The sequence below is a fragment of the Scylla paramamosain genome, chromosome 47 (assembly GCF_035594125.1).
Source record: "Scylla paramamosain isolate STU-SP2022 chromosome 47, ASM3559412v1, whole genome shotgun sequence".
In the NCBI taxonomy this organism is placed as follows: domain Eukaryota; kingdom Metazoa; phylum Arthropoda; class Malacostraca; order Decapoda; family Portunidae; genus Scylla; species Scylla paramamosain.
In genome coordinates, this window is record NC_087197.1 from 1,117,501 (window position 1) to 1,132,500 (window position 15,000).

At 47.4% G+C, this 15,000-nt stretch overlaps 1 long non-coding RNA gene across 3 annotated transcripts; it reads right to left on the reverse strand.

Moving 5' to 3' along the window:
• Positions 1-11,227: 11,227 nt before the first annotated feature.
• On the reverse strand, positions 11,228-11,883 carry LOC135095136 (uncharacterized). 3 transcript variants are annotated; one of them, XR_010264062.1, is made up of 2 exons: positions 11,795-11,883; positions 11,228-11,660 (listed from the first exon to the last, which is right to left on the reverse strand). It is a non-coding gene; the product is annotated as an uncharacterized LOC135095136 (long non-coding RNA). The 3 variants fall into 3 exon arrangements; XR_010264061.1 differs by having other exon boundaries at positions 11,756-11,874; XR_010264060.1 differs by having other exon boundaries at positions 11,771-11,859.
• Between the last annotated feature and the right edge of the window lie 3,117 nt (positions 11,884-15,000).

The window sequence follows — 15,000 nt, forward strand, 5'->3', positions numbered from 1 at the left end:
AGAAGGAGGAGGAAGAAGAAGAGGAGGAAGAGATAAAATAATAAAGAAGAGGAAGACAAGAAAAGAGAGAAAGAAAAAAGAGTAAGAAAAAAAAAATGAAATAAAAAAAGAACATAGAACAAAAACAATGTAGAGGAGGAGGAGGAGGAGGAGGAGGAGGAGGAGGAGGAGGAGGAGGAGGAGGAGGAGGAGGAGGAAAAGTTTGATTCAACTTCCTAAAATATATTATGCTCAAGAATTCCCATAATATGCCCGTGTGTGTGTGTGTGTGTGTGTGTGTGTGTGTGTGTGTGTGTGTGTGTGTGTGTGTGTGTGTGTGTGTGTGTGTGTGTGTGTGTGTGTGTGTGTTTTACGAGAGAAGCTGAATCAAGACCAAATTTTATACCAATGATTGAATCTGAGAGAGAGAGAGAGAGAGAGAGAGAGAGAGAGAGAGAGAGAGAGAGAGAGAGAGAGAGAGAGAGAGAGAGAGAGAGAGAGAGAGAGAGAGAGAGAGAGAGAGACCACCTGGAGACAAGAGACAACAGATGGAGGAGGAGGAGGTGGAGGAGGTGGAGGAGGAGGAGGAGGAGGAGGAGGAGGAGGAGGAGGAGGAGGAGGAGGAGGAGGAGGAGGAGGAAGACGTTAAAAAGAAAGTCAGTTTCATCTCTCGGTAACGAACAGAGAGAGAGAGAGAGAGAGAGAGAGAGAGAGAGAGAGAGAGAGAGAGAGAGAGAGAGAGAGAGAGAGAGAGAGAGAGAGAGAGAGAGAGAGAGAGAGAGAGAGAGAGAGAGAGATAATAAACCTAAGATGCAGAAGACAAGAGGTACGTGTGTGTGTGTGTGTGTGTGTGTGTGTGTGTGTGTGTGTGTGTGTGTGTGTGTGTGTGTGTGTGTGTGTGTGTGTGTGTGTGTGTGTGTGTGTGTGTGCGTGTGTGCGTGTGCTGGCCATGGCGGGGTCCGGCAGAGAGAGAGAAGAAAATAGACTTAAATATTTGGCAGAAATCTCAAGCTTATATTTATCTTCTCCTCCTCCTCCTCCTCCTCCTCCTCCTCCTCCTCCTCCTCCTCCTCCTCTTCCTCCTCCTCCTCCTCCTCCTCCTCTTCCTCCTCCTTCTTCTCGTCTTCGTCTGCTCTTTCGTCTTCTTTGTCCACCTGCTTAGCTCTCTTCCTCGTCTTCTTTCTCTTGTTCTTGTTCTTGTTCTTCTTCCTTTTTTTCTTCTTTTTCTTTTCTTTTCATTTTTCTTCTTAATTTTTTTCTTCTATTTTCTTTTTCTGCTTTTCTTTCTTCTTCTTCTTCTTCTTCTTCTTCTTCTTCTTCTTCTTCTTCTTCTTCTTCTTCTTCTTCTTCTTCTCCTTTTAATTAATTCTTCGTTTCCATCTCCATCCTTTTCTCTTCCTCCTCCTCCTCCTTCCTCCTTCTTCTTCTTCTTCTCCTATTCCTTCTCCTCCTCCTCTTGTTCTTGTTCTTTCTTCTTTTTTTTTCTTTATTCTATTTGTCCTCGTTTCTCATCTTTCCTCCTCCTCTCCTCCTGTTCTTTCTCTCCTCCTCCTCCTTCTCCTCCTCCTCTTCCCATCCTTATCTTTCTCTTTCATCCTCCTCCTCCTCCTCCTCTTACTTCTTATTCTTCTCCATCACCTTTCAACTCCTCCTCCTCCTCCTCCTCTTCCTCCTCCTCCTCCTCTTCCTTGTTCTATTGCAAGGTGACACAATGCTGGTCTACATATCCTGCACAAACGCACGCACACACACACACACACACACACACACACACACACACACACACACACACGGGTCACCTTGAGAAATAAAGAGAAATGTGAGTTAGGTTTATATTTTTAGAGAAAGAACCAGATGAAGATTAATTATTATTATTATTATTATTATTATTATTATTATTATTATTATTGTCATTATTATCATTATTCCTCTTTACTTTCATTTACATAAAGAGAAAAAAATAAATAAATAACACCAAATTCAAGAGAGAGAGAGAGAGAGAGAGAGAGAGAGAGAGAGAGAGAGAGAGAGAGAGAGAGAGAGAGAGAGAGAGAGAGAGAGAGAGAGAGAGAGAGTTTACCCGTATAAAACACCTTTCTTTAATTAAGCGTCAGAAAACTATTGAGATTATGAAGGTAGATACGCCAAAGAGAATGATATGCCTCGTTTATCATAAGAGAGAGAGAGAGAGAGAGAGAGAGAGAGAGAGAGAGAGAGAGAGAGAGAGAGAGAGAGAGAGAGAGAGAGAGAGAGATTGTAGTAGTAGTAGTAGTAGTAGTAGTAGTAGTAGTAGTAGTAGTAGTAGTAGTAGTAGTAGTAGTAGTAATAATAATAATAATAATAATAATAATAATAATAATAATAATAATAATAATAATAATAATAATAATAATAATAATAAGAAGAAGAAGAAGAAGAAGAAGAAGAAGAAGAAGAAGAAGAAGAAGAAGAAGAAGAAGAAGAAGAAGAAGAAGAAGAAGAAGAAGAAGAAGAAGAAGAAGAAGAAGAAGAAGAAGAAGAAGAAGAAGAAGAAGAAGAAGAAGAAGAAGAAGAAGAAGAAGAAGAAGAAGAAGAAGAATGAAAAAAGGAAATGAAATGAGAATAAAGGAGAGGAAATGAAAGGGAAAGGAGGAAAGGAAGAAAAAGAAGATGAAGAAGAGAAGTGGGGAGATAATGATGAAGAAAGGAGAAGGAAAGAGGAGAGAAGAGAGAAAAAAAGGAAGAACAAGGGAAAGTGAAGTAGAATAATGTGTGTGTGTGTGTGTGTGTGTGTGTGTGTGTGTGTGTGTGTGTGTGTGTGTGTGTGTGTGTGTGTGTGTGTGTGTGTGTGTGTGTATTTTTTATCGTTGTATATTTTTAAGTCCCCATAGAGGTCAGACACACACACACACACACACACACACACACACACACACACACACACACACACACACACACACACTAAGGATTTTTTGCACAAACCTTTGCACAAAATTAGCAAGTGAATCAGAGAGAGAGAGAGAGAGAGAGAGAGAGAGAGAGAGAGAGAGAGAGAGAGAGAGAGAGAGAGAGAGAGAGATTGTATGTGTGTGAGAGAATAGAAGGACGGTGAATCACGCTCTCTCTCTCTCTCTCTCTCTCTCTCTCTCTCTCTCTCTCTCTCTCTCTCTCTCTTATATAAGGATTGACTATTTTGATCATATTATCTTTAACATTCTCATACTGACCTCTCTCTCTCTCTCTCTCTCTCTCTCTCTCTCTCTCTCTCTCTCTCTCTCTCTCTCTCTCTCTCTCTCTCTCTCTCTCACTAAACTTATCTGCCCCTCTTACTCCTCCTCCTCCTCCTCCTCTTCCTCCTTGACCTAAAAGGGGAATGGGTCAACTATAGAGGAGGAGGAGGAGGAGGAGGAGGAGGAGGAGGAGGAGGAGGAGGAGGAGGAGGTCAGAAAGAAGAGGAAGGAAAAGAAAAGAGGAAAAGAGATTGTTATTATTATTATTATTATTATTATTATTATTATTATTTTGTAGTACAGAAAAAAAAAAAAATAAAAAAATAAAAAAAATAAAAATAATAATAATAATAATAATAATAACAATAATAACAGCAACAGCAACAATAGTAAACAGACAGACAGACAGACAGACAGACAGACACACACCATTCCCCACCCATCACCCACCATCACCACCCTTTCACCCCATCACCCTTTCACCCCTTCACCCCCATCACCCCCATCACCCCACACAGACACAGGTGATGGGGAAACAGCCTCCCAAAATATCAAGGAATGGGTGTCATGTCAATTTCCTTATCTCTCTCTCTCTCTCTCTCTCTCTCTCTCTCTCTCTCTCTCTCTCTCTCTCTCTCTCTCTCTCTCTCTCTCTCTCTCTATTCTTCTTCGTCTCCTTCTTCTTCTTCTTCTTCTGCCCCATAACCACATCATGACAGCCACAAAACGAGGAAGAGGAGGAGGAGATGGAGGAGGAGGAGGAGGAGGAGATGGAGGAGGAGGAGGAGGAGATGGAGGAGGAGCAGCAGGAGATGGTGTAACTTGAGCTTGACACACACACACACACACACACACACACACACACACACACACACACACACACACACACACACCAAAAGGAAGAATCACAATAAAAAGGAAGAAAAAAAAAAGAAAAATTCCAATAAAATTTCTTCAAATCAGTATCTTCTTTTGCAATTTGTCAAACACACACACACACACACACACACACACACACACACACACACACACACACACACACACACACACACACAACTATACGTCACCTCCTTTGTAGCATAGGAGGAGGAGGAGGAGGAGGAGGAGGAGGAGGAGGAGGAGGAGGAGAAGGAGGAGGAGGAGGCCACAAGGTCGGGGAGGGGGACGGGAGGGTCAAAAAATCTGTGTGTGGTTCTCTCCCTCTCTATCTCCCTTCTCCTTCCCCTTGCCCCCCTCCCTCCTCCTTCCCCTCCCCCTCCCCCCCCCCACAAAGCACCTCAGTCCGTGGTATTTGTTGTCCTTAATTGTCGTGAGGAAGACCCGTGCGTGAAGCCACAAAAATACACTTCCACGCATGCGCACTCACAGGAGGGAACCCAGCACCTGCCCACCTGCCAACACCCTCCCTGCGCCCCCTTTTGCCCATTTACTTCCCCTGACACCGGCACCCTTGAGGAGAAACCCTTGAAAACCCTTTAGTTAAGTCCCCCTTCAGTCTCTTCGGCCCTTTGCACTCAACTCAAATAACCTCAAATTTCAGTGACTTTTGAGGGGTGTGGAGGTACTTAGGGGCCCTGGATGGGTGGGTAGATAAATTATGTACCTTCTGGCAACACTCGTGGGGGTCAGGGAGGCAGTGCGGGGCCAGGGGAGGGTGCCAAGTTAGGGGAGTTCGAGGTGACCGGCTAGGTGGAAGTGCTGAGGTGGGCAGTGTCTTGAGCAGCTTAGTTGGGGCGAGGCAGCCCGTTGTGTGGTGACTCTGGTTGTCCTCTCTAGCACTGAACATGGCTGGCGAAGAAGGTAAAAGGCCCTCACTCTCTCTCACCCTCAGCCTCCCTTACCCTTCTCTCTTTTCCAGGGTTTTTTTCACGAAGACTTTGCCATGAGTCGTTACCAAATCTTAGGTTGATAGAGAATTAACTAACTGTGTTTCCCTCCCCTCCCTCTTTTTTTTTTTATTTTTTTTTCCTTTGGTGGTTTAAATGTATCATGCCTTTTAAAGATTAAGTTTTTTTTTATATCTTACGTTATATTTGTTTCGGTTTATGAGTTAGTTTATAAATGAATGTTTTTTTTTTTTTTGTTTGTTTATTTATTTGTTAAGTTCCCTGCTTCTATTTCTATTTCCTGTTACCGGGTGGCTGTGGTGCCGACCTAGTGCGGGTTTTGCTGACTGCTAACACCACCACCACCACCACCATCACCACCTCAAGGCATAATCCACATCTCTACTTCGATGCCCTCACTATCTTCCACCCATTTCCACATGCAAACTTAACCATTTCCATCCACATCACTTCCACCACACTATTCCACTCAGTATTGTCCACTCTATTCTTCCACACTCCAGTCTTCCACCCATTGTCCACATAACTCTAGGCAATATCATCCACTCCACCACCTCTAAGCCACTCTGCCATCCACTTATACTACAAAATCTTAGACATTGCTATCCACATCACAATTCGTAGTCCACGTTACCTACCATCCACTTAAACATCAATATCTAGGCAATACCATCCACACTATTTCTTTTGCCACATTTCCATCTAGCTCCACATATCCCCAGAAACCACACAAGGCATAAAGATCATCCACATACTCCCCTTGTCTCACTCCAGTCTTCCACTCAGACACATCCACACGCCTCAGGACCGCCGCAGACATACAAACTACCTTCTATTCTGAGCCACACACCTCAAAAACCCACACATCACTCATATCATACTTCACTAACCCTTCACATACCTGTCTACCTCCACAGACACACACACACACGCACGCATCACAACTTCAAAGCCACATCAAACACGCACTTTTCAACGTGAGGCATAAATTTACTCGCCAGAATCTTAAAAGAGTGATGGAACTTGGCAATCCGCGCGCTGCCACCAATGTACAGCCGCTGAATTTCTCGTGGATGACATCATGGCCAGAAGAGGAAGCTACAGACCTCTTTTTTCATTCCTGTGACTTAAGCTCCTTCTAAGGGGGAGGGTCCAAGGCACTTCATAATGGCATCTGGGTCTGTTTTGTGATTTTTGTTGTTTTAAAAGTGGCACCTTCAATGGATTTCGTTTTATATTGTTTTGTTGCACTTTAGCCGAATACCTCTCTTAGAAAAAATGAATAAATAAAGTAAATGAAATAAAACAATATATGAGAGATAGAAAATACACTTTTTTTTTTTATCTATGATCATCTACACCCACTGGTATTACACTTACACCACAGAAGAGCCACGATACACTTCCAAACTATACAAAGAACTCTTACACTACAACTATTACGGAAGCTGGTAATTAGTGAACCCTTTAACTTACGTTGACAAACAAGCACCGCCTTTACACACCAGCACTGCACGGGACAACACCCACAATGCACTTACAAATGATAGAAAATGACTCGTAAATAAACTACAACTACTATTTAAGCTCACTTTATTAAACTCTTTACTTATGCCCACCAACATTATATAAAAAGAAGAAAAAGTAGATGAAAGCAAACAAATACACTACTACTACTACTACTACTATTACTTAAGCTCATAACCTAAACTCCTTTATTTATTGAAGTTACAGTTGACTTAAAGCTTAACATCTCTGAAAGCTGCAATTTAATTTTCATATACGTATTCCCACTATTAATTATTTATGTTCATTTCTTTAAGTTTAATAACCCCAAGCTCTTTTATTTCTCTGATTTTATTTATTTTTTTAATGGGAAGCCAGTGACCCGCGCAACAGCCTGCTACCCTGAACACAAACCCTTAAAACCCTCTTCACTGCATCTTTTAAGGGATCCAATGCTCTTAAGGGTTACAAAGAAGGGATTTGATAGTATGGGGTGATTCTAAAAGGGAGTTTAGGGTTTAAGGGAATTACATAGAGGGTTAAGGGGAGTTTAGGAATGGTGTCGTAAGATTTAAAGGGGAATTAAACGGTTTTTAGGGTTAGATAAGGGAGAGATGGAGGAATAAGGGGAATTTGTTAATCTTTAGGGATATTAATTGGGTTTAGGGTTAGATAGGGAAAAAAAAGGGTAGTTTAGGATATCTTAAGAGAGATTAAAAGGTTTCAGGGTGATTTAAGGGAAAAAAGGGTAGGTTAACAGTGATATGGTAGGTTTTTCATGGAAATTAAGAGGTTTCAGGGATAGGTAAGGGGAAAAAAGAGTAGTTTATGTTAATGCGGTAAGTTTAAGGGAAATTTATGGGAAAAAAAGGGTAATGTAAGGGTGATATGATAAGTTTTTAGGGAAATTAAAGGGTCTCCCAGGATAATCAAAGAAGAAAATGGAGCTTTAAGAGAGAATATGTACATTTTTAAAGGGTAACTAAGAAAAAAGAGAAAGAAAATAAGGAAACAAAAATAGAAAACGGCACGAAAAAAAAACGAAAGAAAAAGGCGAAAAAATCGAGAGAGAGAGAGAGAGAGAGAGAGAGAGAGAGAGAGAGAGAGAGAGAGAGAGAGAGAGAGAGAGAGAGAGAGAGAGAGAGAGAGAGAGAGAGTGCTCGCCTCCATATAAAGATACTTGGAAGGAAACAGAAGAGGAGTTCATTTTGTTTATAAGCTTGGCACTCCTCCTCCTCCTCCTCCTCCTCCTCCTCCTCCTTGTTCCCGTCAGTGGTTGCTTTTGATGCTGACTTAGAGAGAGAGAGAGAGAGAGAGAGAGAGAGAGAGAGAGAGAGAGAGAGAGAGAGAGAGAGAGAGAAATGATGATGATGATGATGACAATAATAATAATAATAATAATAATAATAGTTTCGGTTTAATAAGACAGACAGACACACATACATACAGACAGACAGACTGATAGATTGATTGATAGACAGACAGACAGACAGACAGACAGACTGATAGATTGACAGACAGACAGACAGACAGACATCAATATAACTATTAAACAGACACGTAGATGAAACCAAATAAAGAAACAGACAGACAGACAGACAGACAGACAGACAGAGACAGAAAAAAAATGAGAAAAATAAATAAGGTAAAAATAAAAATTAATAAAACTAAAAAAAAAGAAAATTATACAAAAAAACAAAACAAGTAAACAATAAACAAACAATAAATAAAAAATAAACAAAACAAATAAAAGGACAAACTACAATAATTACAAAAGAAAGAAAGGGAAAAGGAGAGAGAAAAAAGAAATGGAGAGACAAGACTAGGGAGGGAAAAAAAATTAAGGAATGGAGAGAAGAGAAAAAAATCCCTCCATTGTCTAAATTTACCTCCAGATGACCACGTGGAGAGAGAGAGAGAGAGAGAGAGAGAGAGAGAGAGAGAGAGAGAGAGAGAGAGAGAGAGAGAGAGAGAGAGAGAGAGAGAGAGTCTTACTGAGATTTATATGGGAGAATGGGGAGTGAGAGGGAGAAGGGAGAGAGAAGAGAGCGAAGAAGAGGGGAGGGGAAGGATGTACGGGAGGAGGAGGAGGAGGAGGAGGAGGAGGAGGAGGAGGAGGAGGAGGAGGAGGAGGAGGAGGAAGAGTAAATGTGATGGTGATGGTGGTAGATGTGTTGACGGAGGAGGAGGAGGAGGAGGAGGAGGAGGAGGAGGAGGAGGAGGAGGAGGAGGAGGAGGAGGAAGAGGAGGAGGAGGAGGAGGAGCTGGCACGGTACAGACCTGACCTATTTTTACCAAGAGTTTCTGGCAGAGGAAGAAGACAGGGAGGGGCAAGAGGAAAGGGGGAAAAGGGAGGGGGGGAAGAAGAAGGGAGGGAAAAGAGGTGAAGGAGATGAGGAGGGGGAGATGACAGATGGGGAGGAAGGTATGAAGGTCTGAAAAGTTATGATGGACGGGAGGAGAGGGGGGGTGGTGGGGGGGGACGGGAGGAAAAGGGAAGGGAAGAGAAGGGAGAGGTGAAGGGGAGGGAGGGGATAGGAGGGGAGGGGAGGGGGAGATGAGTTACCTTTGAGTCAGGGGTGAGGAATGATCGCCTTGGCACGGGGAGAGGGGAGAGAGGAGTAGGGAGAGGGGAGAGGGAGGGGGTGGCAAGGCCATGTAGGGGGGAGGGGGGAGGTGAGGGCGTTGGGTCCCTTTTTGGTCTTCTCATCCACCCTGCATCCCCCCCCCCCGCACCGGGTGTTGATGCAGTGGTGCCCCCCCACCCCACCCCCCGCGCGATGTTGATGCAGCGGGCCGCCGCAGTGCTGTAGGCCGGGTCGCTGGTGCCCCTGGCCACTGATTAACCCCCCCCACGCGCCCCCCTCACCCTCTCCCTCTCCCTAACAAAGACAAGAAGAAGAAGAAGAAGAGCAAAAAGGAGAAGGAGGAGAAGAAGGAGGCGCCTCCACCCGAGCCTGAGCCTGAGCCTGAGCCTGAGCCCGTGCCCGAGGCGGAGCCCGAGCCCCAGCAGGAGGCGCCCCCAGAGGGTGACGCCCAAGGTGACGCACCCCAGGCTGTGCCCTCCATTAGCGAGCCCGCCCCCCCAGAGGCCGAGGTGCGGGCTCTCCCTAGCGAAGTAGAGGTGTCCCCTAGCGAGGCTCCCCCGCCCCGCATCAAGCGGCCCTCCAGGACCTGGGGCGACACCGTCACCACCACCTGGCACGAAGGTCCGCCGCCCGCGCCGCCCGCCACGCCACGCCACGCCCACGCCGCACTGCCGCGCCCCCTGCAGTGGGCGCCCCGCTCCCCTGGGCAAACCCAGAGGAGCAGGGCGCTTGGCATGCCTCGCAGCCGTCACTCCAGGCGGGCGCCGCTGCCCCACGGGCGTCCCGTGGCCTTGTGCCCTAATCCTCGGGACGACCCGCGGGGCAGCAGGGGTGGGCCAGCGCCAGCCCGCCCCGTCCCCCACGGGAGCCCCTGGCGCCGGCCGCCCCCGCAGCTTGCTCGGTAGAAGTGTGGGCGCCGCTGGTGGCCCTCGTCCCGGCCCCTCTTGTAGGGCGCCGCCCCCCCTCGGGGCTCACGGAGGCACCACAGGCCCCGTGCCCCGCAGGATGCCCCCACTGCCCCGCCCCGCCCCGCCGCCTGCCTGTTTGCTGCCTGTGTGTTGCTTGTGCTCCGCCCCGCCCCGCCCTGCCCTCCCTCTCCCTCCCTTCCTTGCTGTGTCCTGCCCCCCCCCCCCTTTCCCTGCTCCACCCCGCCCTACCCGCTGTGCCCTGTCTGTGCCGCAACACAACACAACACAACACAACACAACACAACACACATCCTTCCTGCACGTCTGTCTGTCTGTCTGTCCGTCTGTCCATGTGCTACCTTTCCCCACTGTCTGCCCTCTCCTCCAACACACACACACACACACACACACACACACACACACACACACACACACACACACACACACACACACACACACACACAGCCGCAGCCCGCGTGTAGCCAGCAGTCAGTGTGTGTAGCTGTGTGCTCATGTGTGTTTACTTACGTGCACTCATGTAAGCGTGTACGTATGTGTGTACGTATGTGTGTACGTGTGTGTGTCTGTCATCGTATGTAGTCACCAGTACATGTGTGACCCCCTCCCTCTCTCTCTCTCTCTCTCTCTCTCTCTCTCTCTCTCTCTCTCTCTCTCTCTCTCTCTCTCTCTCTAAAATCTCCCGTGTTTTGCTTTAAACTCTCCCTTCTGCTCTCCCTCTCTCCCTATAGTAGCCTCTCCCTTGCTCCCTTCCTCTGGCGGCTCTCTCCCCCTCTCCCTTCCCCCCCTTCGGAAACAGTACGAAGAAAGAAGATGAAAGAAAACAAGAAGAAAAGAAGAGAAAATGAGAATAAACAATCGAATTATTTTAGTTACCCTTCTATTAATGATTTAAATAATAATAATAATAATAATAATAATAATAATAATAATAATAATAATAATAATAATAATAATAATAATAATAAACTAGTACTTTTCAATTTAATCTTTATCGAATTTATTACTAACTTGATTTTTATTTAACTAACTTATTTTAGTGACTTGGGTTTTGTTAAGTTAGTTCAAAGTTTGGTTTGGTTTAGTTATTAACATCATCTTAGTTTTAGTTTAGTTTTCTTTAGTTTAAATCGTAAATAAAGACAATTGATATACAAGTGTTTACATAGAAATGCGTGTGTGTGTGTGTGTGTGTGTGTGTGTGTGTGTGTGTGTGTGTGTGTGTGTGTGTGTGTGTGTGTGTGTGTGTGTGTGTGTGTGTGTGTTTAACTAGGGACGGTATACCTAACATCCGCCCCCTCCTCCTCCTCCTCCTCCTCCTCCTCCTCCTCCTCCTCCTCCTCCTCCTCCCTTTAGAGAATATTATCAAATCACTTTCACTGAAGGACCCTAATGTTTTCCCTTTCCTCCTCCTCCTCCTCCTCCTCCTGTTCCTCCTGCTCTTGTTCTACCTTTCCTACTTCTCCTCCTCTTACTTTACCTAGTCTAACCTAACCTAACCTAACCTAACCTAACCTAACCTTACCTTACCTAGTCTAACCTAACCTAACCTAACCTAACCTAACCTTACCTAGTCTAACCTAACCTAACCTAACCTAACCTAACCTAACCTTACCTTACCTAGTCTAACCTAACCTAACCTAACCTTACCTAGTCTAACCTAACCTAACCTAACCTAACCTAACCTAACCTAACCTTACCTAACCTAACCTTACCTAACCTAACCTTACCTAACCAACCCATCCCTCCGTCCCTACACAAAGCACAAGTACCATCCCATTGACACACATGTACGACTTCAGAGCCTACTGGGGAGGAGGCGCCCGCCCCCGAGGAGGCCCCCGCTCAGGAGGCCATGCCCGAGGAGCTGCCCCCTGCGCCGAAGAAGAAGCCTAAATTCTTTGTACACTGGAACAGGCGCAAACCCCGATTCTATGACTACAACTGGGACTATGGAGACAACTACTACAGCAACCTCGTCAAATATATGGACGACCGCTCTGGAGGTAGGCGTGCGTGGGCGTGGTAGTGCTAGCCTGGGTGTGGCCGCATGTGCCAGGGTGTACGTGTTAGCTTGTAGGTTCCTGGCCGCTTGTAAGACGCTGTATGTGTCTTGTAGAGTGCTTCAGTGGGTGTTTTTGGACTTCTGCTCTACTTCTCCTGCAGTAGGTATTTGTGACTTGACCAGGTAAATATGGAGGTTGTGCTTCCTTTCCCCTTCTGCGCCTCCTTCAGTAGACACCCGTGGCCTGACTGTAGGGTAGATATGAAGGTAATGGCTCTCTTTCACCTTCTGTGCCTCCTTCAGTAGATGCCTTGCCCAGATGTTTAAATGAAATAATGGTTGTCACTCCCCTTCTGTGCCTCCTTCAGTAGATCCTCATTGTTAAGAGGGGTGGATGTAAAGGTACTGACTTGCTTTCTCCTTCTGTGCCTCCTTCAGTAGTCCTCGTGCAAGCTTAAAATTTAATGTGCCGCCTTCTTTGTCTCTCTCGCCTTCTTCAGTTAAATCTCATGACCTAACTTAGGCAAAAACCTGCGACTTTTCCACCACTCATGCTGAGGTCACGAATTAAGGTCATAAGGTCACAGTCTCTTCCCCTCCCCCTCCTCCTCCTCCTCCTCTTTCTCCTCCTCCTCCCCTAAAAAGGTCAAGATAAGGTGATTTTTTACAATTATAAGTGTTGTTGTTGTTGTTGTTGTTGTTGTTGTTGTTGTTGACTATTGCTGGTGTTATGATGTTAAGATATTATTGTTGTTGTTGTTGGTGCTGCTGTTGTTGTTGTTGTTGTTGTTGATTTTGATGTTTCCTTTATATAGTAGATATGTGTGTTTGTGTGTGTGTCTGTGTGTCTGTGTGTCTGTGTGTGTGTGTGTGTGTGTGTGTGTGTGTGTGTGTTATGCACTGATATCACTGACAGGCAGCAGCAGCAGCAGCAGCAATAGGCATGCAAACAGAAAAGGCAGGCAGATCGCCGGCCTCCCTCCCTCAGTAATGGTGTGGTGTATTTGTCAAGTATTTCACCCCTTCCCCACCCACGCTGTGCTCTCGCCCCAACTGTTCCATCCCCACAAAAACACAGTAGTAGTGTAGTATTAGTAGTAGCATAGTCCCTCAGCCAGGCCCGGAGTGGTACCCTGAGTAGCAGCAGCAGCAGCAGCAGCAATAGTAGTAGTGGTAGCAGCAGCAGCAGCAGCAACAGCAGCAGCAGAGTATAGTTGGTATGGCGTGGCGGTGTGCTGTGTGGTGCCAGTAGTAAACCCGACCTTCCCTTGCAGTCATGCGAGGCTCTGCCTTTTCAGACATGCCTCGCCGCATGGCCTTCGCCGAGCGAGGCATCAGGAGCAACGTGAAGCGCCGAGCCACCCCCGACGTGCGCACCTCCACCCTGCTGGACGACGTGCGCAAGTCCATTCGGAACTTCGAGCTGTCCCAGAAGACGTACATGAAGTAAAGCCTCGCCCCGCGCTGCCCGTCATGCCCTGCCGCAGCCCCGCCGCCGCCGCCGCCACCACCACCCGCTGCGACGCGCCGCGGGACCGCCCACTCCCGCAGGGCAGGGCGGCCCGCCAGCAGGGTCGCGGCGCCCGCACCAGGGACGAGGACGCCGTCACTAGGGGCCACCACCACCACCACCACCACCAACACCACGGCCACCCCGCGTGGGCCGTGTCTAGTCAAGAGTTGCCACGCTCATAACGTTTCCTTTTTTTCTCTCTCGCTGACTCGCGTCTTTCTCTCCGCGTGTCCTTATTCCGTCACGTCTTCTTCTTCCCGCTTCCTCCTTCCCCCCCTGCTATGTGCGTCCTGGCGCTGAGTGCGTGCGTGCATGTGTGTGTGTACGTGTGTGTGTGCGTGTGTGTGTGTGTATGTGTGTGTGCGGTGTGTAGCTCAGCTCGCCCCAACTAGTGTGTGAGGGGCGGCGGGGAGACGCGCCCCCGGCACCCCAGCCCCGTGGGGCGCACCGCCTCGCCGCCCCGCCTGTCACCTCCTGCACCTGAGGGGGCGCGGGAAGGGGCCAGGGCGCCCCGGACCAGCGCCCGCGGCCCGCCGCAGAGCGGGGTCCGTCCGTCAGTGGCTCCGCGGCCAGCGCCGCCCCCGCGCCCCCACACCCGCACCGCCAGTCATCTCATCTTGTCAACGAACGCCCGTCACGCGACGACGAGGTGCCACCAATCAGAGAGAGGGGGCGCGCCCCCCTCACACCACGACGACAACTCGATATGTAAAGTGAAGGAGAACTTTCATAAAAAAAACATCACCACCAACCCGTGTTTGCTTGTCCCGCCCTGCACCGCAGCCACACACACACACACACACACACACACACACACACACACACACACACACACACACACACACACACACACCGTGACCGTCACCCAGCCACAGCCTCACGCGGTCCCGCCAGGTCGCAGCGCGGCACGGTGCGACACAAAAAGCAGAACTGGTGCCCAGCAGCCTGGTGGCCCCCTCACCCCCGCGCCCCGCGCTGCGCCGCCATTACCACACCCACACCCACACGGGGCGACGCAGTGAAAGGCATCGCTGGGTATGGGCGCTGATCAACACGATGATGGAGCCTTGTTATCAGCGCCAGGAGAGAGTGAGGGCGCCTGTCACCTTCCCTCTCCTCTACACTGTCACTCGCCGCACACTCTCACTCTTCAGACACTCACTGTACACTTCACAGTAAATCACAACTTGATGTCATCACAATCTCTTGGACGGAAAATTATGACAGAATGACACACACTGACACAAAAACGTAGACACACAGGCAGATAGATAGATAGAGAGATAGATAGATAGACAGATAGACAGATAAATAGATAAATAGATAAATAGATAGATATAAAAATTAAAAAAAAAAGATAAAGCAGTATATTTCTTAAGTGCTCCGGAAAAGGTTTCAAATAATTTATAAATAAATAAATAAATAAA